Genomic DNA, 8,805 nt, shown 5'->3' with positions numbered 1-8,805 from the left:
CTCTCTCTCTCTCTCTCTCTCTCTCTCTCTCTCTCTCTCTCTCTCTTTCTCTCTCTCTCTCTTTTTTAAAAAAAGGCAACCTAGGCACAGTGGTGTATGCCTATCATCCCAGAAGCAAGGGAGGCTGTTCAAAGTTAACTCAGCAACATTGTGAGGCCCTAAGCAACGAAGTGAGACCCTGTCTCTAAATAAAATGTAAAAAAAAAGGGGGCTGGGATGTAGCTCAGTAGTTAAGAACCTCTTAGTTCAATTCCTGGTATATAAAAAAAAAGTATGAAAGAAAAGAAAAGAAAAACAAAAGATAGAAGGCAGAATCTTATATCTGATTTTTAGCAGATTTTTTTTTCTGGAGTCTAGAATGTTTTAATATGAAATGGGATTTTATAACAAGAATCATATCATGCTGTAACCTCATTGTTATACTCTAGAATAAGGCATGGGAAACATTAGACATTAGACACATTAGATATTGATTCAAGAGCTACAAGAGACTTCTGTAAGTTCTTAAGCAGAGAAACAATATGAGAAAAGAGCATTATTTGAAGATAATTTGGTTACTTTTTGCCAGTTGGATGTTAAGAAAGAAAAGCTTAGGGTCAGAGAAACCCATGAGGGATCTGTTGCAACACTCCAAGTCTTAGAGGGCGTAGCAGTTTTAAAATATACCCACAAAAATTTCAATACACCCCCCTACATGAGGTGGAGCCTAATTTACTTCTTCGAGTCAGTGAAGCTTAGTGACTTTCTTCGTGTACTGTAAACATTAGAATAAAGTAGAATGGATGGTATGTCACTTCTGAATTAGGCCATAACAACATGCTTTCTCAGATCATTAGTTCTGGGGCACTTAGCTTTTCTGCTGTAAACATCCCTTTGTTGGGGGCACAGGGGTCGGGGAGAGAACCAGAACCAACCTACAGAACCATGGTGAAGCCTCGATCAGACACTCCTATGTGTGACCTTAAAGCATGTTCTCCACTCCCAGTCACACCTTCACATGATTATAGTCCCTGTCAGTGACTCTCAACCATTGCAAACTAGCAAGGCCATGCCAGGGTAGCTTGACCCTTGGAAGTTGTGTGAGGTAACAAATGTTTGTTTTCTTAAGTTAGTAAGAAATATTTGTTATACAATAATAAAACCAATTTGTGAATAAAAGTCTTTTAAAAGTGCTAATAGTTGACTGAAGTTTATTGTTTCTCAGTTTGGTTTCTAATTTCTTTTTTTATTGTTTTATTTTTAAAGATTCAAGAGAAATAGATGCAGTGCGTGATGGTTTGACCACTTTGAGTTAATCCCCCTCTCCCCAAAAGGACTGTTGTAGAATAGGAACATTGACTAGGTTGTAAGCTTAACCTAAAGGGAATCTGGTAAGATCATTACATTCTCTTATCTGGCCAGAGTTATGTGTTTTAAGACACAAAAAGATCTGACCTTGAGAAGTAGAGTAAGAAGAAAAATGGAAGATTCAGAAAAAGAAAATAGGAAAGATAAACAGCAATAGGGGAAAAAAACACAATTTAAAGATTATCTAAGTATAACCTTGTCCTTGCCCTGAAACTCTAGTCCACAGTACAAATATATGGAAAAAACAATTAACAATCATTTGTTGATTTGCTAAGGTTAGAACTAAATCAGAAACATCTAATGGCAGCAGGAAATAAAACTTTTAAATAGCATCTACATTGTGTGGCTGCCACTTTTCATATTTATTAGCAAAATTCTCCCTTAGATGATGTGGAATAAACATGTATAATCATGTCTGAAAATTTTTTAGTTGAAATTTCCCACAGAACACAGTTAATTTACATCAATTATCTTTTATGTTGGTTGTTTATTAATGATATAATATAGCTTAATCTTATTAGTAATCTCAAATATTGATAATGGGTTATTTACCTCGAGAATTAGCACTATGTACAGAATATGATACTTATTCTGTTTTTATTTAAATAAAAAGGGTTTTACAATTTTTGCATATGTGTATTCTTCAAAAGTGATTCCATTGAGTTTGGAAATAGTTGGTGGACTGAATTTGAAGGTAAAATCTAGTCTTTGTGCCTTACTAAGTATGATAGCATAAAGATTACATCTTAGAGAAATGGAAGAATAGTGATATTTCTAATAGAAACAAAACAGTTAACATTATAACTAATTTTGAATGAAAAAGTAGAGTTAAATTTATGTTCCCAAAAGAGTTTTTTTTTTTTTTTTAGTTTGAGAGTGCACCAGTTTATAATAATAGACATAACACCTACATGTGTTCTCTGGTCAAAACATTTGAGTAGCAGAACTGTGCCAATATATTTTGAAATGTGACATAATTGATGATCCCTATATCAATTTTCATTGCTGTAAAACATTGATAAGTTCAGTTCAAGTCATGTGTGTAGAAATAAAAAAAATTCAATTATGGATCTCCAATAACAATTTAGACAATATAATGATTCTCTTAAACATTATAATTATCTTTACTGCACTGATTTAATATGTGTAAAAACAACAAAAAAAAATGAGGACACTTACTTATTTTGTGAAATGGATCCATATGTCTCTTCCTACGTTCCCTTAATAAAATTGAATCCCCAAGTAAAATTAGCTAAAAGGCACTATCTAATTGGTAGTCCAATGATGTTTCAATAGTTTCCATTGTGCCTAGGCAAATATAAGTTATTTGGGTTTTCATTTGTTTCATGGTGCGATAAATAGGAAAAATATTAGAGAGTTAATAGAGTCATAATAAAATGTAAATCTTTCTCTCATAGACATTTATCAACATTCCCAAGATACAACAAAAAAAAGCAATTTTCGTATCATCTATGGTAAATAATTTATTAATTAGTAAAGTAAAACCCATGATTGCATGCAATGAGCTAAATGATGAGACATTTGCAATTACAGCAAATGACTGGAAAAGGGCCTCAGGATGAAAAATATGATCCAATGTACCCTAGTATTGCATATAATGGGAAAATGTGCCCATAAATTTTTCCACCCACTTTATGTCCAGCTGTATGTATTCCATTCAAAATAGGCTCAAAACAGTATGCAAAATATGTTATAGAAAAACTAAAGGTAGGATTACAGGTATACTTTCTTTCCTTGATACAGGCCACCTACAATGAAATACAGGTTTCATTTAAAACTTTGCTCTGTTCTCAAGATTTTCTGAAGTTTAGATTTGGTTAGAAAAAGGAATTTGAGCCAGGCATTTAGTGGTGTGCTCCAATAATCTCAGTGGTTTGGGAGGCTGATGCAGGAGGATTGCAAGCTCAAAACCAGTCTCAGCAATTTAGCAAGGCCCTGAGCAATTTAGCGAGACTCTGACTCAAAATAAAATACAAAAAAAGGGCTGTGGTTGTGCCTTAGTGGTTAAGCGCCCCTGGGTTCAATCCAGGGTACAGAAAGAGAGAGAGAGAGAGAGAGAGAGAGAGAGAGAGAGAGAGAGAAAAGAAATAGGGTTTTGAAAATTCAGAGCATTTAATTCTCATTGTTTTGTGAAGCTTGAAATTTCTTTTAGGAATATATGTAATTGATAATGATTTTTCAAAAAGTCTGGCAGCAGAGGACTCTTAAAACCTATTTGTAAAGTAGTGATTTGGCATGCACCATGCCAACACACAACTTTTACAACTGGTTTATTAAGCTTATTTTTTATCCTCATATCAACAGGTAGAGTTTCAGATAAAGGACACTCAGATAACCTTTAATTTCATATCAACAACAAATACAGTTTTTGATATAAGTATGTTTTAAATTATGTATAAAACATACTTCTCCCAAATCTGTTGCTGATCAATTGGTCAATAAATAAAAGGGATTTATTTCTAGACTCAGAATTCTAGTCCATTATTGTCTATCCTTTCACCAGTACACACTGTCTTTTTTTTTTTTTTTTTTTTTGCTGTAGTTTTCTAGTAAGTCTTGAATTTGGGAAATTAAGGTCCTCAGACTTGACTATTCCTTTTCAGGATTGCTTTGGCTATTCTGAATCCCTTGCATTTCTTTATGAATTTTAGGATTAACTTGTCATTTTCTACAAACAGCAACAATCTTTATAGGAACCATGTTTTATAGAGAAAGAGGGATTAATCTGTATACAGATTCAATGAATACTGTCATTTTAACACATGTAAAACTTCTAATTCATGAACATGTGGTAAGAAAAAAATGTCACTTTCAAAACATTAATAACTTCATTCCCAGGACCTGTGGGTATGCTAACTTCCTTGACAAAAGGTATTATACAGATGTGATCAAATTAGGAAAGCTGAAAGGGGAAGAGTCTCCTGGATTATCAAGGTAGACCCAATGTAATCACTGGGGTACTTAGAAGGGAAAGAGGAATCCAAAAATCAAAAAAATCAAAAGTTGGATGAGATGTAAGATGTGGGGAAAATCAATGAAATGATTCTCCCTTGGAGTTTCAAAAAGAAATTCAAATCTGTTAATTGATTTTAGACATCTTACTTCTAAAATGGTAAAATACAAAATGTCTGTCATTTTAAGCCAATATGTAATTTGTTACAGAAATAAAATGAATCTAATACATCATGAGATATCTTCCCATTAGTTAGGTCTTTAATTTTTTCCATGATACTTTTCAGTTTTCAATGTTACAAAGCTTGAACTTTTTTGTTAAAATTATTTCTAAATTTATTTTGAAAACCAGGAAACTGTTTTCTTGATTTGGCTTTAAATTTTATTTTTATTGCTACTGTAATATAAATAAAACTGATATCCTGATACTAATCTTGTATCTTGCAACCTTGATTTTCTACATGTAATACTATGTTATCTGTGAATAAGATGATTTTATTTCTTCCATTCCAATCTAGATAGACAGAATTTTTACTGTTTTATAGCCTAACAAGAGATTTATCACTAGGGCCTAATATTTTACTCTTTCTTGGAGACTATTTCACATGTAATAGAGAAGTATGTAAATGCTCCTCTAGTTGCATAGAGCTGTGGTTGAGGTGTGTCCAGTGTGGTTCATTCTCAATGTGAAAGTCTTCTATTAACATACAGATCTGTTGCTGCATCTTAAAATTGAATTATCAAAGTCTTCTTCTCTATCTCTATCTATTTTTGCTTCTAACATTTTTTACCTCTGTTTTAGGAACATGTAGTCTTAAAAGTACTGTATTCCTGATTGATTATCCTTTCTGACATTACAAGATATCATTCATTGTCTCTAGTAACACGTTTTGTCTTAAAGGTCAATTGTCTTACACTGCTATAGCTTTACCAGCTATCTTTTTGGTACCATTGCATGGTATGTATTCTGCCATTTTAATTTCAAAATACTTTCTCTTTGAATTGAGAGTGTTACTTATAAAAGCATGCAGTGAGATGATTTTAATCTGCTAATGCCTTTTTTTCCACTGAAGTGTTTTTATAGTTAGTGTATTTGTTGAATAATTTATTTGTTTATCATTTTGCTATTTGTTTCCTCTATGTTTTAAGTTTATTTTCTCTTTAATCTTTCACTCATTTTGTATTTTAATAGGTATTTTCAGACAACTTAAAGATAGCAGAATAGAGAAAGTTGCTTTCCTGGCTGCACCATGGTGTGAAACCAAAAAAAGAGAAAGGCAGCTTCTCTGCAAGGTGGGTGAACAAACAACGGGGAGAGGTGTTTATTGGAATTTAAAACTGGATGTTCAAAGCAGATAGGGGACTCAACAGATTTGATATAATAAAATAAAGAAGAACTCTTCAGCACCACAGTTGCTGCCATGGCTGGGCCAAAAGCACCAGCCAGAGCAGTCCCTCCCTTAGCAAAGTGGAGGGATAAGGAAATTAAAGGAACTCAGATATTTAGGAGGCCTAAGGTATGTCTGGGTATGTGCATTTAGAATTCAAGAATATTGACTGATCAAACTGAAAGGTATGCTGCATGATATCCTTGTGGGGGAAAGAAGCCATCATCTCTCTAGATGCCATTCAGAGGACAAATGAAGAAACCCATTTTGCGGCCATGGCATGGAGACCAGCAGCTAAGGGAGCTGATTTGTGGCAAACCCGAGTTTGGTCTGAAAACAGGCCCAGTAAATTAACACTGCAAGACATAGAGTGTGCTTAAGTGACCAGGAGAAAAATCAAATATGGAGAGAGTTTTACACAAGAGATAACTGGTGGCAGACTCCCTCAGGATATCCTCCTACCCCTTCTAATCTGGCTGCTTGCAGGACCAGCTGGGAATTTGGAAAGGCAATGTTGGGAGAGATTGAGTTTGGAGATTGAATCCACAAACGGGAAACTTGGAGACTACAGATGACGTAGGGGACTATGATTTGATTCCTCCACCACACTAGTGGAATCCAGGGGAGAACCCTGGGCTACACACAGTCAGTGTGGACTAGAAATTACTGGGCCTTGGAAGTGAACTGATATAAGATCTCCAGACCAACTGACATTCAGTAAAGAGCCTGGAGCCCACCTAAACTTAAATTCCTGCCTCCAGGAATTTCATCTACAGGATTACTTCTCTCACTCCAGCAATCTGAATGGTGCATTACACTCCAGATAACCCAACCTAAATCTGCTGAAAAGAAAAGCTGAGAACCTTTTGAACTTCAATGGAAATAATTTTTTAACTTTTTGTTGAGTTTTTTTTTTCTTTTCTCTGTTTAATTGTGACCTTAATGGTACATGGACATTTATACATACTTATATTTCTTTCCCATTTCTAAAAGTTTTGAAGCCAATTATTTTTATGGATGAATATTCTGGGGAGTAGGATGTTTGATTAGTATATTTTAATTTTGTTTTTTATTATTTTATTTAAATTTTTTTTAAGTTTACTTTATATGAACTCTTTTCTCTTACCTGTTTCCCTTGGTACTCTTTCTCGCCTTTCATCCACTAAAAGCCAATCTCTATTGTTCTCTTTTTTCACTCTTCCTTGAATTTTTTACTTCTGTTTGTCTCCTCCCTCATAATCATCACACTCTATATAATTTCTGTTATCTCCCTTTCCGTAACTGGAAATTATAAACCCTTTTGCAAACTTGCTGTTTTTGTTATGGAAATAACTGATCATATAATTTCTGTTTATTGTGATAACATTGTAGACATCATAGCAGGAAGTAATTGGTTTAATGCTGTATATTGTTTGCATTGGTTATTGTTATTATTTGTCTCACCCTAAACAGTGAGATACTGGAAACTTTCAAGGATACTATAAGTACATAAGGTAGAAAATCTACTGCCTCAGATCCATACAGTTAGATGGGTAGACTCACAAACAACTTGAAAAAGCAAGGGAATAAATCATTTCAAACAAATAAAAATATCCTAATAACACAATCCATTGACACCACAGTGGTGGAAATGTCAGAGAAGGAGTTTAGAATGCACATGTTTAAACTAATCTGCAAAGGAAAGCACAGTATAAGGAGTGATATCAGAGAGAAAACACAGGAAGTGAAAGATCACTTCAACAAATATATACATATTCTGAAAGATAAAAAGCAGAAATACTTGAAATGAATGAATCAATAAGCCAACTTAAAAATTCAATTGAAAGTATCACCAACAGACTGGTGGGTCACATGGAAGACAGAGTTTCAGGCAATGAAAATAAAATATTTGATCTTGAAAACAAAGTTGACCATGGAGAAAAGATTTAAGAGACCATAAATAGAACTTCCAAGAAATATAGGATAACCTGAAAAGACCAAATTTAAGATTTATTTGAATAGATGAAGGCTCAGAGATATAAACCAAAGGAATGCACAATATTTTTCATGAAATAATATCAAAAAGATTCCCAAACCCAAAGAGCAAAATGGGAAGTCATATACAGATGGCATACAGGACCCCAAAAATGCAAAATTACAACAGACCCACTCCAAAGCACATTATTATGAAAATGCCTAACATAGAATAAGGATAGAGCCAGATGTGGTGGTTCATGCCTGTAATCCCCATGGCTCAGGAGACTGAGGCAGGAGGATGGCAAGTTCAAAGACAGCCTCAGCAATTTAGTGAGGCCATAAGCAACTCAGTGAGACCCTGACTCTAAATAAAATATAAAATAGGGCTGGGGATGTAGCTCAGTGGTCAAATGCCCCTGAGTTCAATTCCTGGTTAAAAAAAAAAAAAACCCTACCAGAGTAAGAATGAAATTATAAAGGCTATGAGAGAAAAATATCAGATTATGTTTAAGGGGAAACCAATTCAAATCTCAGCTGATTTCTCAACCCAGATCCTCAAAGCTAGGTGGTCTTAAAATAATGTATACCAAGCTCTAAAAGAAAATAGATGCTACCCACAAATGCTAAACCCAACAAAGCTTCAGAATTGACGACGAAATAAAAACTTTCCATGATAAACAAAAGTTAAATGAATTCACAACTACAAAGCCTGCACTACAAAACATACTCAATAAGATATTTCATTAAAAAGAAATGAAAAATAAAAAGTGAAAATAAGCAAAGAGAAGAACTACACTGAAAGAACAGTGACTCAATCAAGAAACTAATTCAAATTAAAAAACAGAAATAAACCAAAATGACTGGCAATACAAATCTTATTTTAATAACAACATTGAATGTAAATGACCTGAACTCATCAATCAAAAGACATAGATTGGCAGATTGGATTAAAAAACAAGGCTCAACAATATGCTGTCTCTAAGAGACTCACCCCATATGTAAAGACATCCACAGACTGAAGGGAAAAGGAAGGGAAAAAAACATATCATTAACGTGACTCTCATAAATAAGCAGGGGTTGATATAAAGTGGACTTCAAGCAAAAATTAACTAGAAAGGACAAATAAGGACATTTTATACTG

At 33.9% G+C, this 8,805-nt stretch overlaps 1 long non-coding RNA gene across 1 annotated transcript; it reads right to left on the bottom strand.

The window, feature by feature from the left end:
* Positions 1-1,921: 1,921 nt before the first annotated feature.
* Positions 1,922-8,428, bottom strand: LOC125620411. The gene is made up of 3 exons (XR_007352118.1): positions 8,299-8,428; positions 3,775-3,785; positions 1,922-1,932 (listed from the first exon to the last, which is right to left on the bottom strand). It is a non-coding gene; the product is annotated as an uncharacterized LOC125620411 (long non-coding RNA).
* Positions 8,429-8,805: the final 377 nt, after the last annotated feature.

Source organism: Marmota marmota, unplaced genomic scaffold (genome assembly GCF_001458135.2).
Source record: "Marmota marmota marmota unplaced genomic scaffold, marMar, whole genome shotgun sequence".
Lineage (NCBI taxonomy): Eukaryota > Metazoa > Chordata > Mammalia > Rodentia > Sciuridae > Marmota > Marmota marmota.
The sequence above is the reverse complement of the archived record's forward strand: the minus strand, read 5'-3'. Positions and strand labels throughout refer to the sequence as shown.